This window comes from Pteropus medius, unplaced genomic scaffold (assembly GCF_902729225.1).
Source record: "Pteropus medius unplaced genomic scaffold, Ma_sr-lr_union100, whole genome shotgun sequence".
Lineage (NCBI taxonomy): Eukaryota > Metazoa > Chordata > Mammalia > Chiroptera > Pteropodidae > Pteropus > Pteropus medius.
The window spans coordinates 575230-596502 of record NW_024349802.1 but is presented as its reverse complement, the minus strand read 5'-3'; positions in this window follow the sequence as shown (position 1 = coordinate 596502).

The following is a 21273-nucleotide window of genomic DNA, read 5'->3' as shown; positions in this document are numbered from 1 at the left end:
AGCCCCCGGGGTGCTGTCCTGAGCAGTACTGGGGGCGAGGGGCCCTCAGAACGACCCCGTGGCCTCTGATAGCGGATGGGGGCACCGCAGGCCCTCCCAGTCCCTGGGGGGTCACAGGAAGCTGGCAGGGCCTGCTGGGGGAGGGCACGAGGGGCCTGTGTGAGCACCCTGGCATGAGCACAGGGCCACACTGAGCCCAGGGTCTCATGTCCCTCCCTCCTCCCCACTCCCCCCAATCCACCCTATCAAGTCCTGCGCCCCTCCCACCTCCCCAGGCCACACTGGGCCCCAGGGCGCCAGGGTGACTGGCCCAGACCAGAACCAACTTCTCTCCTGCTTGGAGGCCCCGCCCCCTTCCCGCAGCCCTGGGCAAGGCCCTGACGTGGGGTGGCTGGAAAAGCCGGTTCTGTGGGGGCCCTGCCCCTGGCTGGCCTATGCTAACAGGCAGGTCCTAGGGGTTAGGAATGCGAGTTGAGAGGCTGCCTCTTGGGAAGGGCCCGGCTGCTTGGGGCCCAGCGAGGGGGCAGCTGGGGGCCGGGGGAGGCTGGGTGCCCTCCCCACCCTGGACTCTCCTCAGCAGCAACCAGGGGACCGCAGGGCCCTCACGTGTGCTGGGCCCACGGGCCTCCAGGCAAGACTGGAGCCAGGAGAAGCCGAGCCCGTGGGGGAGGGCAGGGCGGAGGCCAGGAGCCAAGGATCTGTCCCCAGTCCCCGAGAGAGGCTAGCGGCCCACCCCCAGCAGTCGGGGAACAACTGCCTGTCAGATTCCTTATTTAGAATGGAACGTAAGTGAGGGGCCCTGAGCGACCCGGAGAACCCCAACGGCAGCCCCATGGCAAGGTAACTGGGCCCTGCCTGGGGCACAGGGACGTCTGCAGGGCCAAGTTCGACCTGCTGGGAAGTCGGCACTGTTTGACCACAAGCAAGGAAGGAGGGATCCCTGAGAAGCAGAACTAGACTCCATCTTCCAGGTTCACTCCACCAGGAGCGCCCCCTGCCTCCAGAGACTCGGGGCCGCGGCTTGGCCCCGCCCCCGCCCCGCCCAGAACCCGCTCTGCCCCGCCCACGGCCCCGCCCAGACCCCGCCGGCTGCAGAGTGGCTGCAGAGTGGCTGCAGAGTGGCCACCGTGCTGCCCCTAGGACCCGAAGCTCTCCTGGGAATTTATGGCTCAGTCTTGGCTTTCCGTTATTTAAATCTATTATAAACTTTAATGAAATGAAGTATAAAAGCTGCTCATTTGGGGACAGGGCGGAGGGAAGGGGTGCGCGCGAGGCCACGCTTCCACAGAGCGTGGGGGAGGCCCGGGGTCGGCAGGTGCGGGGCGTCCTGGGGTTCCCACACCAGGCGGGTCAGCTGCGGAAAAGCCCCAAATCCCGTGAAGACCCGGACGCGGGGCTGAATGGGCCACAGTGAGGACAGGCGGAGGGGGAGGGCACAGCCTGCGCTGTGCGACAGGTGGACCAGGAGGACCGTTCCCCCCATAACGTGTGCCCCTCTAAACTGAGCCCCTCTAAACTGAGTCTATGAAATATTCAGTCTTTCTAAATTAGTGTGTTATTTCTGGTGCCGCCCATGAAACGTTCATGTCTAAATTGGGCTGATCCAGCCAGCACACCTGATACAGGTGAGTGGGCTGCGGGCTGGCCTTTCCCAGGTGCCAGGAGGATGCTGGGGCTGGGACAGGTGTGCTCAGGGGGCCAGGAAGAAGGTCCCAGCTAGAGCTACAACCTTCCCCACAGGCTGCCCCTCCGCTGGGGACATCCAGAGTGGGTGGGCCAGGCCACAGCTCCTGGCTGTACCTTCCCACATCCGCCTGGGTACCTGGCTGTTTGTGACAGTGGGTAGGAGAGGCCTAGCCCCTCTTCATGACCTGGCTGGGGTCTGCAGGGAGGGACATGGCCTGTACCCTCCACGGGCTCCTGCTTGCACCCAGAGGCACTCCACTACCACGCAGGGGTTCTGGCCAGTCCAGCCTGCACCCGGAAGGCCCTGGGCAGAGGGAAGGCCCCGGGTGCCCAGAGGCTGTGTTGGGGGGCCCCAGTCTCCTCTGGGTGGGGAGGGCCCTTCCTGTGGATTCCCAGGCGAGGTCTTTGCTAAAGGGAGCATGGGGGCCAGGGCAGGTCACCTGGACCTGGAATCTAGACCCGCTCCCTTCCCCTCCCCCAGGCCCTCCCCTCTGCCTCCACGGCCCCCTCCGCAGACGGAGCTGCTAGCACAAGCAGAGCCGGGGTGGCAGGAGCATGTCCGGCTGAGACCCCTGTCTTGGAGCCTGTTGGCCACTGTACCTGGGTCTACCCCAGGGGGAGGGCTGACTTCTGGGGCTCCTTCGTTTCCTGTGCCCACCTCTACTTCTGAGCCCCCTCACCTGCCTGCGGGCCCCTACAGGGCTGGGGGAGAGGGGTTTGCAGTGCCTTTTGAGGGAGCAGTCTCCCGGACACTGTCAGGAGGGGATACCGGTGCCCAGCGGGGGGTTGGACATGTCCCAGGGAATGGGGAGGGAGGAGGGGGCACCTGGCTTCGTGTTTTCAGAGAGGGAGGAATGGGGTGCTGAGCTGGCTGGGGGTGGGGAAAGAAGGTGGGAGGCCTGGGAAGAATAGGGCACCAGTCTCTCCCTGGCGTGTGCTGGGGTGCTGGGACCCCACGGAGCTGGGGGCATGCAGAGCTGCAGCCACTGGCTGAAAACCATGAGCTGAGCGTGTCGGCATCGGGGAGGATGGCCTGCGAGCTCCCAGCCCTGTAGACAGCCAGATGTTGCACCCGGGGGAGCCTGGTGCCTGGAGGCTCATGAACCTCCATCAGTGCGGTTGAAGGGCCGGCAGGGCTGCAGCCCAGAGGGAAGGGTACAGCACCCAGCTCCTGGTCCCGCACTCTAGGTGGTCCGCACAGCCAGGGAGGGGTGTGGGCGCCCTCTGCTGGTTGTGATGCAGAGCACGGATCGCACCAAGCTTGCAGCACCCCCCACAGGAGCCGGACGGCCCCCAGGGCACCCACACTGCCCCCAGGCCCGTGCCGCACCCAGGCACCCACAGTCCCCAGACACCCAGACACCTCGGCATCCCTGTCGTTCCCAGGCCCACGCCCCCCACACTGCCCCTGAAGGCATTGTATGAGCTCCCTGGCCCCCAGCGCCTAGAGCTGCCCCCCCAATCCTTGGGATTTAGCTCAGGGCTTGTCAGGGCCTCTGTACCAGGACCTGGGGGCTGGGCCTTGCCCAAGAGCCTTGGCGTTTCCAGAACCCCCAGGACTGGGCCCCCAAGGCACAGTTGCCCAGAGCTCAAGTGCCACCTGTGTGTTGGTCCACCTGGGTCTCGGGAGCCAGAGGATTAACGACCGCGTTGTGCCTCAGTTTCCCCTCCTGAACCCGAGGCTCCTCTCTCCCCCTACTGGACTGTGTAGAAGAGCCCAGGTGTGTGGAGCCCTGGAAAGCCACAGGGAGCCTGCCCTTCCACTGTGCCCCTTTGGGGACAATTAAGGGACCAGGCCGCAAGCCCCACACAGGGACTTCCGGGGCAGGCCTCTGGCTGTGGGGATGGGCAGAGCGGTAGGTACTCCTCACCCTACTCCCCCAGGTTCGCCGTGGGAGGGCCGCCATGGTGCATTGGTGCCACCTGCTGGCGTTCCTCGGCATCGCGCCCGTGTGAGGGGGGGAGGGGTCTGGGGGCGGGGCCACGGCCCAGGCAGGGCTCACGCAGCAGGTCGCAAGGTTCAGAGACGCAGATACGGTTCCTTTTTCCCAAAGTAAGGGCTTAGGAAGCCCACTTGCATTCACCCACCTGCGCAACGTCTGCTGAACCAAGGCCAGGGAGACGCGCGTGGCAGGCTGACCTCTGGGGGCTGCAAGGGATAGGGCTGGTCTCTGGGTCTGAGCAACCAGAGTTGCATGGAGGCCCTCCAGGAGGGGACGGCCTGGCAGGGACCAGGGTGGGCCTCTTGGGACGAGTGCAGGACACTCCACACTGGGGCCGCAGCAGGGATGGGGGCCTGGGGCGGGAGGCGGGAGGCGGGCGGCCGAGTCCCTGTTGGTCTTAAAATCTCATCTTTCCATCGTTTGCACTGGTGACGTCTCCAGCCCCCCGCCCCTGGGCTGCGGTCCTGTGGCACCCTGACAATGGCCCCAGCTGGCCTCCAGGGCCCGGGAGGGGGACCTGGACCGGGGAAGTTCTGGTGCCTGCGCTGTGGACAGAGCATCGGGACGACTGGGGCTCCAGGGCTTGGGGGGGAAGCAGTCAGGGTCTGCCGAGACCCAGGTTTGGCCGAAGGCGGGCCTTTCCCTGGAGGAGGTGGCAGGGTCTGGACCCCTCTGATGGGGGGGCGAGATTCAGAGACGCCCAGGGCACCAGCCAGCCGCGGGCGTCTCACCGCTAGGATTCCAGTCTCTTTGGAGGTCCCTGTCACCAACGGCTGGGCCATGTGGTAGGCCCAGGTGAGCGGGTGGTGAGGGCAGCCAGGTGCCCAGGGTCTCAGCCGATGAGGTGGGGGCCCAGTTCTCTCCAGCCGCTGGCCAGGCTGCACCCCAGAGAGTCTGGGGCTGGTCTTTAGAACTCAGGGAGGGTCCGGGGCGGGGCACGCCTGCCTGCAGGCCCTGGCCACTCCTTCCCTGACACAGCTCGCCCCTCGTAGATGTCCCCGGCTCAGCCTGAGGGCTGCCCTGCCCACTGAAAGGGCAGCCTCGCATGAGGCCCAGTGCTATGGACGGGCTCATTGCCAGCTTTCATGGGAGTCCCAGGGGCAGGGCCCCAAGACCCCAGATTGTGGCTCACCCAGGCGGCTGCCTGGGCCTCGGGCCACCACAAGGCCGGGCACGGATTGAGTCATCAGTCACCCCTGCTTCCAGACGGGGCGGGCCCTGTGCTGCCTGAGCAGCAACTGGCAGGTCTGGAAGATGGGGAGCCCCTCCAGGACATCCCGAGGCTCACAGCCTGACTCCCCTTCACACGGGGCTGTCCTGTGCAGCCCAGGGCTGGGAAGGGACTAGGGAGGGTGGGAAGGGCTGAGATGCAGTGAGGACCATGTTGTGTCCTCAGCACCTGGGTCCCCAGAGGAGAGCAAGGTGCAGCTGTGCTGTCCCTGAGAGGTGACAACTCGTTTCCATAGCAACCGTGATGCTCTCAGGGCGATGGCAGTGGTGATGGTCCAAGAGCTGGAGGCCACTCACGGGCATGCCCTATGAAGACACGAGTCTGTGCTGAGGAAGCTGCCCAGGGCCCAGAACCTTCCAGCCTCTCCATGCCCGACTCCTGGGGGCCTCCTGACCTGCTTCCTTGGGGGTAGGAGGTGGCAGGCCCTGCCCCAGCCCCCCGCCTTCCGAGGGTGTCCCCAGTGCTCAGGGCCCGCCCCTGTTCGCCGAGGCCCGGCGGGCTGGCCCGGCCTCTCCTACCCCATCAGAGGTGCCGGCGGTCCGGCCCCTCGCCGTGTGCTGGCCTCAGTGCAGGCGGCCACAAGGAAGGGCAAGGGGGCCCCTCCCTGGAACAGAAGGGGAAACCGGCAGCGCAGCTGCTCCAAGGTGACACCTGAGTCCTTGCCAGTCTCCCTTTGGGATGCGCTTCGTTGTCGCAGTCTGAGCCACCCCACCCCAGTGTGCGCTGCACCCTGGACAGTCTCCCCAAAGCCAGAAGTGGGGTGTCCAGGGAGCTGGTGGCCGGGAGGGGGGCCACCCCCTGGCCCGCCAAGGGTCCCCTTGGCTGACTTTCTGTCCATGTCCTCAGAAAGCGCTCTTGCCAGCCGGCCGGCAGAGTGGGCACGTGGACGGGGCATGGCGGTGGGGCCTGTGTTTACAGGTGACGGGCAGGCCACCTGCACCAGCCCGAGAAGCTCCCGCGGGCACTGTCCTCCTCCCTCCACCGGGCAGGGAGCCCAGGAGCCAAGGCGGCCTCTGGTGTCCAGTAGGAAACGCCCACGGGCCGGAGGCAGGCATTTCAGACCCTGGACCGGGGCCTGGTGAGCCCACGACAGGGGTCCCACCGGGGAGTTGCGCTCCAGCGTCAAGTGTGAACCAAACTGTGAGGCCTGCAGCTCCTCAGGCAGAGCCCACTGCAGCACCCGCCTCCACCAGCAGAGGGCGCCCTCCACACACAGCAGCCCGGCCGCTCCACCTTCCCGCACCGCCTGCGGGTGCTGCTGCAGACGGCTTGGAATTTTAAAGAAGAAAGCGAGTGTCCCACCCAGAGACGGCCTTGGGGGGACGTCCTCCCAGGCGTCAGCAGCAAGGGCGCTGTGTCTGCTTGTTTCCCTGCATTGCTCAAGTCCCTTGGCCTCACTGGGCCCAACACTGAGCACGCAGGCCACCGCCACACTGTCACTCTGTCCACGAGAAAGCTGCAGTGACATCTCAGCACGTGGCCCCGGCCAGGTGAGCGGCCCTCGTCACGTCATCTCCATCATCCTTGTCATCCCCGTCACCGTCATCGCCCCCCGTGTGGCGTCTGGGAGCTGAGCAGCCGCCTCTCTCAGCAACACGGGGCTCATCCTCCCTGACCGTGCGCAGCCGGCCTCTTGGCTCTGAACGCCGGGTGGTTTGCCCGCAGGGCAGCGGTGCAGGGGGCGCAGGGGTGTCAGGTGACCTGGTATCCTGCCCCCAGCAGGACTCCCCAGGTGGCCGTGACTGCAGACAGGCCAGCTCCTGTAAGGTGAGGCTGGCCACGTGGTCTCAGACCTCATGGGCTGACCGTCTGCTCTTGGGCAGGCCAGTGGGGTGGAGGCGCCGGGCAGGGGCTGTGCTGGCCACACCGTGCTGGGACTCTGCCCCGGTGGTCCCTGCATGCTGGAGCTGGGTTCCCCCACGGACTTACTGTCTAGATCTCAGGCTGACCACTGGTGTAGTGGCCACGGACGGGGCTCCAGGAAGGACGCGTATGAGTTTCCTGTGGCCGCTGTAACAAATGACCACAGCTTAGTGGCTTAAAAACAATTTATCCTCTCACAGTCCCGAGGGAGGAAGCCACATAGGGTTTCCCGGGGGAATCAGGGTGTGGGCGGGGCCGGTCCTCCTGGAGGCTCGGGGCTCATTCATCTCCTGGTGCCCGTGGCCCACGGCGCCTTCCTCGTCCAGCAGCAGGAGCCTCTCCCTGGCCCTGCCGGGTGGTCTCACTGCCCTATGAACTCTCCTGCCTCCCTCCTTCCCTGCAGGGATCCCCGCGGTGACGCTGGGCCCCCCGGGACAGTCTCCCCAGCAGCAACGGGCCAATTTTCAGCCTCGTCCCATCTGCAACCTGAATCTCCCTTTGCTGCGTATGGTGACACATGCACAGGTCCTAGGGTTTAGGACGTGGACATATTGAGGGCCTTACTTCCCTGCCGAGTGGGGTCCCCTGGCACACTCAGAAAGGCGCTCTGCCCGGCTCACCCAGTGCGTGCTAGGTGCTGGCCATGCTCAGGTCTTGTGCATGGAGCCGGGGCTCCGAGGGGTCCCTCTGCCTCCCACAGGCAGCACCCGGCCGTCAGCACATCCTGGGGCGAGGCTGGGCTGCAGGGGCACCAGGCGCTGGAAGCAGGGACTGGGGCCGGACCTGCTTGCGGGCGTGAAGAGCCTTCTCACGGGTTCCGTGACTGTGCAGCTGGGGCTGCGGCCACTCGGCCGCCTCCGCCCCCTCCCCCACGGTGATCACAGGCGCCCTCGCTGGCCTGTGGGTGTCACAGGCCCTCCCCTTCCACCACCCCCCCGCCCCTGGGCAGGGCCTTCCCTGAGATATGGAGCCTGCACGGGACGGACGGGGACAGGGCGCCACGTCGCAGAAGGCCCGGCCCAGTGGTTTTGGCCCCAGCGCAGGGTTGGAGCCGGTTCAAAGGCTTCAGCAGACACGTCTTGAGGGACAGCGAAGAAGGACTTCTGTTTGCCTTGTGGCTCAGGAAAACCATTACGATCGGCTTGGCCAACCGCGGGGCTGGTCCGGACGCTGTCTGCATCTGCCAGCGGCCTCGGGCGGAAGAGCGACGGCCGTCTGCACGGTCTGTCCTGGCCTCGCCAGCAAGCACGAGGTGGATGGAGCAAGCATGGGGATCCCCGGGCACCCCCTGCCTGACTTGAGGGGCAGCCGCCCTGGCCCTCCTTTGCCCGCGATCGCTGAGGGGCCCTCCTGCCTGCACCTGACCACGGTCGTGGCTGTTAGGTCCCGGTGGGCTGGGCCTGGCTGACACAGGGCAGGACCGGTCCACGTTCTTGGAACCCGGGGGCCTGCCTGGGGGTGGGCCCTGGCAGGAGGTGTGGCCACTGCCTGCCCTCACCCGCTCGGCTCCCCTTGGACCCGGAGTCTCCCCAGCCCCGCCCCATGCTCTCCAGCTCAGGCTGCAGCCCCTCCCTGGACCCCTCGCGACCGCCCCACCAGGCCCTAGGCCTCTCGCCATGTGCCAGGACTGGACGTGGGCGGGCTGGCTCTCCAGGCCGGGGTGGGCTTTCCGACTGGAGACCTCTCAGAGTCGCCATCTTTGTCGTGGAAGGGAGCCCGCGTGAGCTCGCCTCCCGGGGTGTTCTGGGGGCAGGGACAGAGAGCACCTGGGAAGTCAGCTGTGATGGCTGAGTGTGCACCGCCCAGAACTGGGGCGCAAGCCGGCCTCGGCAGGGCACCGCTGGGCTCCCCGGAACGAGGTCTGCAGCGGGGGAGCAGGGCTGGGCCCCCCACGGGGGGGTTGCCCGCGCCCCCTGTGCTGCTGCTCCCTCTCCGGTCGGTGGGTGGCGAGTAAACCAGGTTACCGTGGCCACTCCCCAGGGACAGGAGGCAGCCTCTGAAACCAGGACAGATGACAGCTTCTCCGGAGAGAGCTGACTCATTAGCCGTTTCTAAATTAGACCGAGGGATGGGGGACTTGATGGGGCCCTGGGAACCACGGAGTCACGTTCCAGCCTGAGCAGGTCTGCAGCTTCTCCTCTGGCCCAGTGCCTTGGGAACGGTGGTGGGGGTTTGTGGGACAGGCTGATGGGGGAGGCCGTCTGCCAGGAGGGCAGGGCTGTGGGGGCGGGGACAGGGAGGGGAGGCGGGGCTGCGGGACGCTGCCCTCTGGGTCCTCCAGTGACACAGTCTGTGCCTGTACCCCTCCTAGGGTGGGGTAGCCCGGGACAAGGCCCAGACCTCCACCCAGGACCCGCCGGGGCAGGAAATATCTGCAGGCCCCTCCGAGTGGTCCCCTGGCACACTGCTCCCGGAAGCCGCCTGCTGATAGGCGGTCCTCCGTCCCCGTGTGAATCCCGGCAGCCTGTCCTTCCTGATTCCCGAGCCAGCCGGAGCAGGGCGCGCCGGTGGGGACGGGGGCCCTCGCCCTGTCTTCTGCTCTCCCCCGCCCTCCGCCCTCACCACAGACCTCAGCAGCTGCCAGGAGCATCTGGACAGGCTGATGGGCTGCGGGTGGTAGGGGCGTCCTGCTGACCGCAGCCCGCCCGGGCGTGCCCAGCTGCTGCTGAGTAGGGACAGCACCCCAGCTGGAGGGGCGGCGGGCTCTCTGACCGCTGGGGGCTATGCCGGGCTTCCTCTGAAGGGTGAAGGAGGGTGGAGACAGGCACGGCTGCAGCTGGACCAGGCCGGGGTGGGCACAGGAGCCAGCCGGGGGCGGGACATGGCCAGGAGGCAGGTGAGCGGGGCCAGGGCCAGAGCCGACGTGGACGCTGACCTGAGGGGACCTGACCTGGCCTCAGGCTGAGGCCCTGAGCAGGACCTCATGCACCACGAGGTCTGAGGAGATGATCAGCCAACATGGCCCAGGCGGCCCAGGGGCCCGGCAGGCATCGCTGCTCAGGCACCCCGTCTTCACACCCTGGACAGAGCCCCCCTCACGCCCAGGGTTGTCTCCTCTGGTCCCTCCCCCACTGGACTGTGCAGCCCTCAGGCCTGGCTAGGACACGGCTATGGAGGGAGGGAGGGAACCGGGCTCAGGGCGCCGGCCGCGGCCCCTCCATCTGCACACCCAGCCGTCCCCCGAGAGGGCGCAGGCCTGTTGCGGAAGACAGGGGCGCGGGTCATGTCGGAGGGTCCTGGCACCCCGGCCCCTGCCCCAGAGGGAGGCACGCCGAGGGCCGACTCCGGGCTGCTGACCCCAAGGGGCTGGCTTGCCCTGCACCCCGAGACTGTGCTGCATCCATGTGGCAGACATGGAAAGTGAGCCCAAGAGTGAGTCACTCACCTTGGTCACCGGCCCTGAGTGGCAGCGCTGGACACAAACCACGCGGTCTGGGGCCTTGACCCTGAGCCCGCCGCAGCTCCCAGGCGGGCAGCCGGGGCACCCCACTGCTGCCCCCGCCACGGGTCCTGGAGGTGGGTGGCATTGGGCCTAGCCAGCAGACCGCTCACTGTGAGAGCAGCACCCCCGGCCAGGTGTGTACCCATGGTAGAGGCCGGGGAGCCCATGGCGGAGGCCACCCTGCCCCCCCACACGCCCTGGAGGGCTGCCTGGCTGCCCGGCCAGCTCGGCATGTTTTCTGGCCGTGGTGTGAGCCAGCACGTCTGTCCCAGCCTGGACCCGGCCCAGGCTTCCAGGAGGGGCTGAGGGGAGCCTGAGCTGCCCCCGGGCCCAGGGACGGCCCCTCCATCAGCACCCAGGGCTCCCCAGCCTCTGCTCGCCTGGGAGGTGCCGCCACCCCTCAGTGAGGCCGGCCAGGGCAGAGTGAAACCGGGGCCTAGGGGTGGCTGCCTGCCTGGGGCTCACGCTGGCCCCGGCATCTGCCAGCTCCTGGCTGTGGGCCTCGCTGCTCCAGACGAGTCCGCGTCCGTGTCCGTGAGCCTGGGGCTTGTCCCTGGAGTGCAGGAGGGCCAGGATGGGGGTGCGGCTCGTGGTGGGGTCCCCACCCACGCCCGCTCAGGGCACCGGGCCTCCTGGAGGCAGGCGGCAGCTCCGCTTTCTCTGAGGAGAGCTGCACACTGGCCCCGCCAGGAAAGGTGGGTGCCCGGCCCTGGGTGAGCCCGTCTGGCTCTCTTCTCTGGCTAGGTTCCTGGGAGCTGGCCAGGCCCAGACCCCACGCTTCCAGGATGCCCCGCGGGCCAAGCCAGGCCCCGCCTGGGAGGACAGCCCTGACCCAGGCCTCGGGCTCAGCCACCCGTCACCCAGGAGCTGGGGCTCAGCACTGACCACTTGACCTTGGATCTCTGCCTGTGAAATGGTGACAACAGCCTGCCACGTCCACCGCAGGGCAGTATAGCCATGGCCCGAGCCAGCACAGGCTCCCCCAGATCGGCCCACAGACCAAGGAGGGCCGGTGCCACCACAGAGTCAGGCCCACCTGGCCGGGTCAGAAGCTGTGCCTCACACGGGGCTTCCTGGCTGGCAGCCCTGCCCCAGCCCAGGACTGCCACATGAGGCTCTCTGACCAGCCCTCCGAGGTGCCAGGGCTGAGGAATCAGGGTGTCTGGCCGTCACGCGAGCAGAGCAGCAGGAAGCTGTGATGCGCACGTGGACGTCCTGTGCCCCTCCCACAGTGCTGCTCAGATGCCTGTCTCCAAACAACCAGCACCAAATCCTTCCTGAAGCAGCCACGGTGGCCGCACGCTGGTGCCCACGGCTGCACTGGCCCAGCGCGGACACCCCGAAGCCCACCCCCTCCTCCCGCCGCCTGCCCGAGGCTGCTGTCTGCAGGCTGGACCAGGAAGGCGAGTGCGTGGCCGCCCCTCTGCCAGGAGCCCACGGCCACTCAGGCCTCGGGCCCAGGGGTCCGCCTCCCTCCAGGACAGGGTCTGCCCCGGGGCGACACGGCCCCAAGAGGACCGGCCGCACCCGGCCTGGAGGTACAGGAGGAAGAGGCCTCCTCCCACCTGCACCCTTGGAGTGGGTTCCCCAGGAGAGAGAGACACTGTCCTTGACGGCCAGGAGGGAGGACTGCCAGGCCTGCAGGAGCAACGCCTGGTTCACTGAGGGGCAGAGGTCATTGCCCCCGCCCACGCCGGCCAGTCCTGGCAGTGGACAGTAGGCCCCACCGTGCAGCCAGCCAGCCCCGGTCCTCCACACACACCTGGACAGCCCTGGGCAGCTCCTAGCCTCGTCCGATCAGCCACTCTTGTTGCCCTTGGGGACACTGAGGCCGGGAAAGGACATGGGGCCACGGCAGGACCGCGGCACGTGGGCGAGAGGACAGACCCTCTCTCACCTAGCCGCTGCTGGCTGGAGCATCTTCTGTCAACACGAAGCCGGGGGCTTCCTCAGGCAGAGACAGGACAGGGAACATGGCCTGGGTGACAACCCAACGGGGAGGCCGGGAACAGCAGGTCCTGGGCTTACGCAGAGCGTCCCAAGGCGCCCGGCAGTGTGCCCGGTGAAGGGGTAACCCCGGAGAACGATGGTGCCTGCATGGCGGGCGGCTGCCTCCTGGGTCCCCGCCACCCTGGGAAGGGCCCAGCTTCACGGCGAGGGGCTGTGCGCCCGGCCACCTCCCCAGTCCCAGAGCGTCCTGAGCAGACCACTGCTCCGGCCCAGCTGGTCTGCGTGCCAGGGTTTGGAGAAGCGTGTTGGCAGCGGGAGGGACAGACCCTGGCCTGGCCCCCTCCCCACAGCCCAGCCCTCCCCGCAGACCCAGTCATCACAGTGCCCCAGATTCTGCTTCTGGAAATACACTCGCAATTAAATCAAAAGGCCCAGAGAGCCGCCCGGAGGAAGGGCAGTGGTCACACAGCCTCATTCTCCGGGCTGCCTGCAGCCGCACTGGGCTCTGGGCAGCACGGGCTCCATCCCACGCAGCCCCCTGGCTGGAAGGTGGGCAGAGGAGTGGGGAGGCGCCAAGGCCTGGTCCCCTCGCGTCATCACATGGGGTGACGCCCCCTCCATCTAGAAGAGTTAGACTCTGAGGTTCTTTGTGGCCCAGTGCAGTGAGCAGGGTCGGGGCAGAGCAGGGCCCTGGACGTGCTGGCCAGGGGAGGGGCCCCCGGCCTGCCGACCCTCCTGCGGTTCCTCCCCACGCTCCTGGGCAACAGCTGGGTGTGGCTGGGTGGGTGGGCTGTCACGGCCACGCGGAGCTGAGCGCTGGCTGCCTGCCTGGGGCAGCCGGCTGCTTCTGGGCAGGAGGCACGTCTGGCCCCTGGTGCGGGCGGAGCCATGCCAGGCCCTGTTCCGGCCATGCCAGCCTCCCCCGACCCGCACACACACAGGCCGCCGGCTGCGGGCCCCTTCCCTCGTCAGCCCAGTGGGCTTACCAGTGCCCACGTCCTCCTCAAACAGCGGCTGCCGCTGTCTTGAGTGACGGTGCTGGTTGTCAGTGCCGCAGAGCAGGCGCCACGTCGCCCGTACGCCCAGGGCCGGAGGAACCGCGGTGACCACGTCAGTGGCATCTGTTTAGCCTGTCCCCAGGACTCTGCTGCCAGATCTCTGTCCCCACAATGGCCCCGTCCTGTGAACAGGCGAGATCGGTCACCCACGGGGATGTGCGGGGGCAGGTGTCCAGGCACGGTGGCAGGGCGGTTGCTGGCTTGGTGGGCGGGGCTTGGCGGAAGAAGGGACATCTGAATGAGATCTGATTGTACAAAGGAGGTGCAGCTGTTCTGGGCAGGGGCAAAGCTAGTTAAGGGCCTGAGGCAGGGGCCGCAGGGCGGGCAGGCTGGGGTGCAGGGTCCTGCAGACCCAGGCGAGGTCCGGGGGCGTCTGGGGCAAGCGGTGCAGGAGGCGGGGTGAGCGGGGCGGATGCGGTGGGTGGGGCCCCTGCAGGGGTGCAGCCCTTGCTGCGGTTCAGCTTTCCGCCCCGCAGGATGGGGGGGCTGCCAGGTCAGCCTGCAGGGGCCACCGCTGGCAAGTGTAGGAGATTCTGTCAGAGGTGCTTTTGCCTCTACGAGGAGGATCCCAGGCCACAGTCTGGACTGGGAATCGAGGGTCCAGGTGGCCCTGGGTGGAGGAGGACCCTGCGGGCCGGAGTTTCTGAGAGTCGAGCTGCGAGGTGCCCCCCGGGGCCCGAGGGGCTGGACAGCGGGGAGGCTGGTGGCTCGGTGCCGGAACCGGGTGGAGCACGTGCCTGTGGCTTCTCGAGCGGCGTCTTCCCTTCAGGCCACGCTTCGTCCTCTGCCCGGTTTCCACTGGGCTCTGTGTCTCAAATTCGTTTCGGAGCTCTTTATCTGTTGCCAGTACTTTTCCTCGTTTGTCACTTGGCTCTTAATTTACATTTTTATATGTAAAACTGAATGCATTCGAATTATTCCGTATCTGCCTCTGATGCGCCTTCTTCGGGTTTACGCTTAGAAGGTTCTTCCAGACTCAGAACTGACGCGATGCTTACATGCAGCTCTTCTGCTTATTCCGTGATTCCTTTATCCATCTGGAATTAACTTATATGAATACTCAGCTAAGGACATACCTTTATTTCCTTCTCCAAATAATTAACCGATTATCCCAGCGACGTTAGTTGAGTATTTGTTACGGGACGAGTTCTCTCGTGGGCTTGACAAGGGGCAGCTGCAGGTGTGTGTAGGGCTCCAAGGGGATTGTGTGATCCCCTGGAGCTGGGGCCACCGGGCCTGAAGGAGCAAGAGACTGTCACGGGGACCCCACAGGGGAGCCGTTCGCAGAGACCCCAGCAGGGATGGCTTCCCCAGAGGCAAGAATCTGGGGAACCCAACCGGACCGCTCACAGTCCTCGGGCTGAGCAGACAGAGGCCAGGCCCACGAGGTGGACGGCAGGCGAGATGCACAAAATTAAGTAGGACTCTTTCCATGTTTTTAAAAATCAGGCACCAGTGTGTATGGCACTGGACTGTCTGTTCCTTAGAAGTTTGAAAGAAGCCATGAGATCGTATCGCTCAGGCGCCATTTGTGGGAATAAGTCTTTGGCAGATCTTTCGGTTCGTTCGTGGTTAGTCATGTAGTAACATGTTCAAGTTTCCTGCCGAGACGACTTTGGAAAAACACACTTTTCTAGAATATCATCCCTTTCTTTAAGATGCACAAATTTATTTTAATAGTGCTGTGCATTATTTCACTTATGATTTTTGTGCTACTGCTATTATTTAAGAATTGTTTTTGAGATTTAATTCTGTTTTGTAACTAGCAACGATTACTAAGGCTCATTCCAAGTTTGATTTCAAAACTCACTAGAAGCATTTGAATTTTCAGCCGACCCCTTGTCGCGGTGGCCTCAGGTGCACCATGTCTCAGCAGCGGCTCCAGGCAGCAGGAGTGGCCCCTCTCCGCCTCCTGCAGGTGCTCCCCGCTGTGCTCCCCACTCTGCTCTCTGCTCCCCGCCGTGCTCCCCGGCTGACAACTCCCGGCTCTCCCGCTCTCTGCCCCCCAGCAGGCCTGCTCCCAACTGTCTCCCACATTATATCTCTGCTCCCTGCCATGCTTCCCGCTGTGCTCCCCGCTCTGCGCTCTGCTCCCCGCCGTGCTCCCCGCTGGGCCTACAGCTTCTCACTGCTCCCTCGCTCCCTTCACCCAGCAGCCACGTGATCGCTGATTCTCGGGCGGCCACTCTTCTTTTCGAAGTCTCGTCTTACTCCGCCGAGGCCCCTGCTTGTCCTCTGGGACCCTCAGCTCACTCACTCTTGATTTGTAATGAAGCACGAAGCCGACACTTTGACATACACGCGTCTTCTCCGTCAGAAAATCTCTGCCAAGTGCCTTCACTTCCGTCTTGGCCGTCAAGACGGAGGATTTGGGATGGAGGATTTTCTGCAGGGCCCGAGAGGGTTTTATTTTGTGAGCGTGCACGTGCGTGTGATTGTGTGTGCACATGCTCAGGTGTGTTTTCCTGAACATCCGTGTGTGTGCACGTGCCTGAGTGTGTTTCCTGTTTGTCAGCCTGGAGAGGCAAGAGGCCCTGTAGTCCCGGAGGCAGACATCTGTGAGCGGAGGCTTCTGGATTCCCCCCACGTGTGCTTGCTCTCCCGTGCAGCTGCAGGCAGTCGGGGTGCCCAGCCCCTGGCCGCCCCCGTCACTGCCAGCTCTCCCCCTCCTGTGGATGCTACTGGCCACTGTCCCCCCTGCTGACTTGATGCTGGCCTCCTCCGCGCCCCCGCCGCCGCCGGGGTCTGCCAGGAGTGACGGGAGAGCTGCAGCCCCGACGACCGCTCTCGCCATCATGCAGCGTCTGCCCCCGAACCCCCGGTGGAGCCTCCCCTCCCCCGTGTCCAGCCGGGCTGCGTCCTGGGCACCCAAGCCTCAGAGTAGATGTGCCGGGTAGAGCTCCTCGGGGTCCAGCCTCAGGTCTGGCTGGGCCCAGGCTGGGATGCCCGGAACCCCTCGCCGGGGTCTGCTAGCTGAGGTCTGACCTGGAGGGCAGGTGTCCCTGGCCTGTGCTGCCGTCCGCAGGTTCCGCAGTGTCTGCTACGATCAATGAGCCACTTCGGCTGCAAAGGGTGCACCAGCCGGCGGCCCGTGGCACTTCGCAGTGGGCATTAATCAGCAATAATCTTTGTGTCTGTCGCCTGCCTGCTTCGCGTGTTCTGGAAGCCAGGCCCCCACGCGACACTCGAGACTTGTCGGAGCAGCTTCAGGTCCCTATGGACTGGGAGGAGTTTGGGGGCGGCAGTCTGAGTCCTCCCATCACCCACGACGGGCCCCACTGCCCAGCCCCACGCAGAGCACGAGGGCAGGCACAGGGGCCGGGGGTCCCCCACAGCCCGGGAGGAGCCGGCATGTTGGAAGCCCGTCACCGCCACGCCTCAGCCCCCCAGAACACTGGAGACCAGGAACGGGGGCCTCTTCAATGCCCACAACATGCTGGCAGCCGATGCTCATGTTGCTTCTGCTCCTGGAAGGGGGTTCAGGCGTCCTGGGGGGCAGTTGGGGGTCCCTGCCCGGTCCCTGGCTGGACCTGGCTCATGGCTTACGGTGGCTCTCACGACCAGTTTGAAATCCTTCCTCCTAGGAATTCTGAGAACCGTTTCACAGAACAGAACAAGGACGTGGAGATGAGCTTTAGACATGAAATGCGCGCCTCCTACTGGGCCAGAGTTTGTTTCATCCGAGCGACATCCTCTGCCCTGAACCAGATAGAAGGCGGGTGTGGGAGCAGCTGGGCCTCATTTAGCCACAGCCCCCTGAGAGGGCCACACCAGCGGGGGAGCCACCACACCAAAGTCCCGAGCACAGAGACCCCAATCGCGTGCTGGGTGGGCTCGGACGAGGCGGGGGACGCCGCGCCTCCAGCCTGTGCCCTGCGGCCCCCCACTGCTCCTGGACCCCGCTGCCCGGTGCGGGGCCCCGCTCTCCTCCCCATCCACTCTGCGAGTCTGGCCCCTAGCAGAGGCTACGTCTGAGCCCGAAGCGCGGGTGCCACACGCGGCATTTCTCCCCTCGGGGGACCCGTCTTCTTACCCGCCTTGTCCAGGGCACGTCCACTTTGAGGGGGGGCAGCTCCCAGTGGCCCGGGTGCCCCGACGCCAAACACGTCGCCCCTGTGGGGGTGACACGTTCCTGTGGGCTATGATGCCCTCGGCACCAGGAGCTGGTGGGAGCGCAGGGCCAGAGCGTCCGGCCGTCTGTCCTCTGAAGCTTTTTAGCTGAAACGAGCAGCTAAGTCAGCAGCAGCAACAACAAAAAAGCAGGCGGCGGGTCTGGCCGGGGAATCGCCCGTGTCTTCCAGGCGAAGCCGTCGGCCCCGGACCTTCGGAGACCCGGAGCGGACATCTCCCGCGCTAGCCGAACGAGACCGGACCCTGGTCATGTGCTCCCTCCCCAACGGCTGGCCGCCCAGGGCCGCAGGCAGACCCGTCCAGGGCCACGGGCAGATCAGCAACAGTGGGGCCCTCTCACAGCAGAGAGCCCATGGGGGCTGCTCGGTGCACAGTGGCCTCTTGAGGAGGGACCTGAGCGGGAGCCTCCAGGCTGGGCAGTTTCCTGAGGGAGGTGAGCTGCTCCGTCCTGGATGGGGAGACCAGGGCACAGCCAGCCCGCTCTGGGAACCTGACGACGCACGGGAGCCCGACCCCACTCCTGCCAGCCGGGGCCAGCCGTGCCGTATGCGCGTGGGTGAGCCCTGGCCAGGCACCTCACGGAGTCTCTGCCGACCGGCGCCTCCTCAGGGGGTGAGCCCTTGGACGCTTGGTGTGTCGGAAGCGAGCGGTCATGGAAACCCCACGATATTTGGGCTAAGATGAGTCAATGGCATAGGGAATCTGTTTTTAGATTTATCTCTTGTAACGATGACTTTAAAAGGTCAGTTATTAAGGGTGATGTTTTCTGGGTCTTTCCGTCGGAGTTGGCTTGTTGCCCAGTGTCATACGCAGCCCGTAATGGGATGGGGCGGGGTCAGTACGCCACTGTTTTAAAAAGAGGCAGCCATAAAAACTGTGAGGCTCTCCGTTTCTTGGCCGAGAACGCCCCCACACCATGCTGCTCTGTCCTGGGACCTTCGGGAAAGCGGCCCCACTGGACTGTGGTCCTCTCCAGCCTCAAGGCCGTGCGTCAGCCCGACGCCCCAGGGAAGGACACTGGGCTGCCTGTGGCCAGGGGCTCCAAGGCCCCGGCATCCCGCAGCAGGCCCCAGCCCCTGAGGATTCTTGCCGTGACCTTGGGGACTGTCCCTTCACTCCTTGGCGAGGCCTGCCCAGGGGTGCTGCGGGCTCTGGCCGGTCACACACACCCTCCGTCCAGGAAAGACCCAGCCTAGGCCCATCCACCAAGTGCCTCAGCCACACGCTGGGACCCCAGGCTGCACTGGGGACAGACGTTCACCCAGCGGACCCTGCCCGGGAGGCGTCCCAGAGCACTGGGGCTGGCTGGTGCAGGGACCCATGGAGCAGGACACGGAGGCCTGGGCCCTGCCGAGACTCGGTGGCTCTGACTGGCCCTCGCAGCCCAAGCGCCGCTGGTCAGCTGTGGCGCTGTCGACCCACATGACCGGTCAAGGCCGCTCTGCCCAAGGCTGCCCCACTCGGCAGAGCAGGGTCCCCAGCAGCGGCCCTGCAGGTCCCGCCCCCGGCCTCCCGCTGTGACCGTGTGACGGAAGGTGGAGGCCCGGGGTCGGCTCCTGGCAGACAAAAGGGACTTGCTCCCAGCAGGCGGACTCTGAACCTCAACAAAAATGGGTGTCCCATTTCCCGGGACTTGGCCCCCACGCTGAGGCTGACCGCGGCCTCGTGGCCATGAGTGCAGGATATGGGCAGCGGGACTCTGCGGGGATTGGGAGGACCCCGCCCATCCCCTCGTTTCCGCCCGAAACCCCCACAGGTCCCGTGGGCGCCTTGGGGGTGGTGTCTGCGGGGGAGCCTGAGCCGGGGCAGGGAGCGAGGCCAGGGCAGAGGGCGGGCGCTGGTGACACGGCTGGGTGTGCGCCCGGAGACACCCACCTCTGCCCTCCCAGGCGAGCCCAGTCACTGGGCCCCTCGTGGCCCCGCCCCAAGCTGCGTTCCGGGTCTTCGCAGACACTTCCAAAGGCAGCCGGGCCTTGCCGCTTGCCCTGGGCCCAGGACCCAGGCCTGGTGGTGAGGGGCCCCCGGGCCAGGAGGACACCAGGCAGGAGCGGTCTCAGCAACCACAGCCCCTTGGCCTGCAGGCCAGCGTGAGCTTGGGACTCTCGCCGAGGTCACGGGCACGGCTGGCTCCTTCCTGACGCAGAAGCAGACGTGGTTTCGAGCTCGGCAGGGAGCCGCCCCTCCGCAGATCGCGGGTGGAGGGAGCACGTCCCAGGGCAGGTGTCCTGATTGTAAGTAGGTGGCTCACATCTCAATTTGCGAGAATATTAACGAGCGTCCCCGAGGAGGCCTGCGATGCTGGGCAGAGGGATGGAGCCTCCGCAGAAACCCTCATGAGGAGGCGTTCACGACTCTGCCACGTTGCGTTGGGGCCCGACGTTGGGGTCGGCTTCCTCGGGCTGGGACAGGTGGCTCCGGGAGGCGCAGAAGGGCCCAGGCAGAGCCCAGTGTGGGGAGGGCTCATTGCCGAGGGCGCAGCGTCCTGGTCTGCCTGAGGTCAGGCCCCCATGCCCCGCTGCCTGCCACACTCTCTTCCCGCCCCTGTACCCCGCCTGGGAAAGCCCTCGACTCCCGGAAGCTCCCGGCCCACGCGTTTGGGATGGGCCAGCTCCTGCCCCTCCTGACAACACCCTGGGCCTCGAGGATCCCTCAGGGTCAGACTCATTCCCAGGTCAGCCCTCCTGGGACCCCAGGAAACGGGGGTGCAGCATCCTGGCCTCAGCTTCAGTCCGAATGCGTCCAGCCTGTGTGTCACTTACCTGACGACCGGGGCAGGCTGAGCTGGCCCAGCCGAGAGGTTTGAAGTGACGTCAGAGAGGTTAGGGAGACCGGAGGGCCACGGTGCATTGGGGGCCTCCGTCCCCCTGCCATCCGCGGTCCTCGGCCTCCTGGGGCCTCAGCGTCTTCACCGTCGATAGGGGACGTGCGAGGCTCCCACAAGCAAGAGTCCGGCGTGGGTCTCGGTCTGGGCCACGCGGGACAATTCCTTGAGGAGATTTAAAAGTGCCATGTCCAGGCCACACCCCAGACCCTCCGGCGCGGGACCCAGGCATCGGGACTCTTGTGACGTGACTGTGACCCACAGCGGAGACCCCGCAGACCAACATGGCAGCACCTGCCCCGGCCACACCAGAGCATCTGGGGCTCTGGCGAGCCAGAGGCAGCTTGCATGTGCCGCCTGAGCCTGGCCCGGGAGGATGGGGGAGCCTGGCCTGGGCACCACGCAGACTCCCGGCAGAGGTCCACGGCTCAGGCGTCACCAGCCTGGGACTCTAGGCACCCAAGGGCCTGGCCATGACAGGACGCAGCCTCGAGGGCCCTGGACAGCTGAGATTGCCCCTCAGGTCTCTGATGGGCACGGGCCGGCACCTGCACGGGAAGCTGAGAGTGAGTGGGCATGCAGCCGCCCGGCGGGTGCCTGGGGGCTACAGGCACGCAGAGGTGGGCCACCGGGCCTGCGGCTGGCGAGCAGTCCTGCTGGGCTGTCACCATGCTGTGAGTCCGGCCTCCCCCAGTGTGGTGCGGCTTCGTGTCTCTCTGTCTTCCAGGGAATTTAGGAGGAAGCCTGTGACAGGGCCAGGCAGCCAGAATGTCTAAATGGAAACCTTTTCCTAAGCAGTCCTGAAGTTAATGAAAACCAGCATATCACTTTCATTCTAGAAAATGGCTTTTATAAACCTTTTTATCTTCCCTTACTTCATTAAAGGCAGCCTTAGGAATAAAAGCAAAGATGCAGGAGCAACAAGGTGAGATTCGCTGTTATTATCCGTCTTCAGGAAGCGGTTTCTTCCCTGGACACAGCAGCGGCCTTGCACTCGAAGCCAACAAATCGAGCACAAACCCGGCGAGCGTTTCTCCGAAAGGCCTCTGCCCAGGAGGTAAACCGCTGCGCACGCCCAAAGCCGGAGCCAGCGCACCCTTCTCCGGGCCTCCGGCGAGGGAGGGGACAGGTGGGAGTAGAAGCCGTGG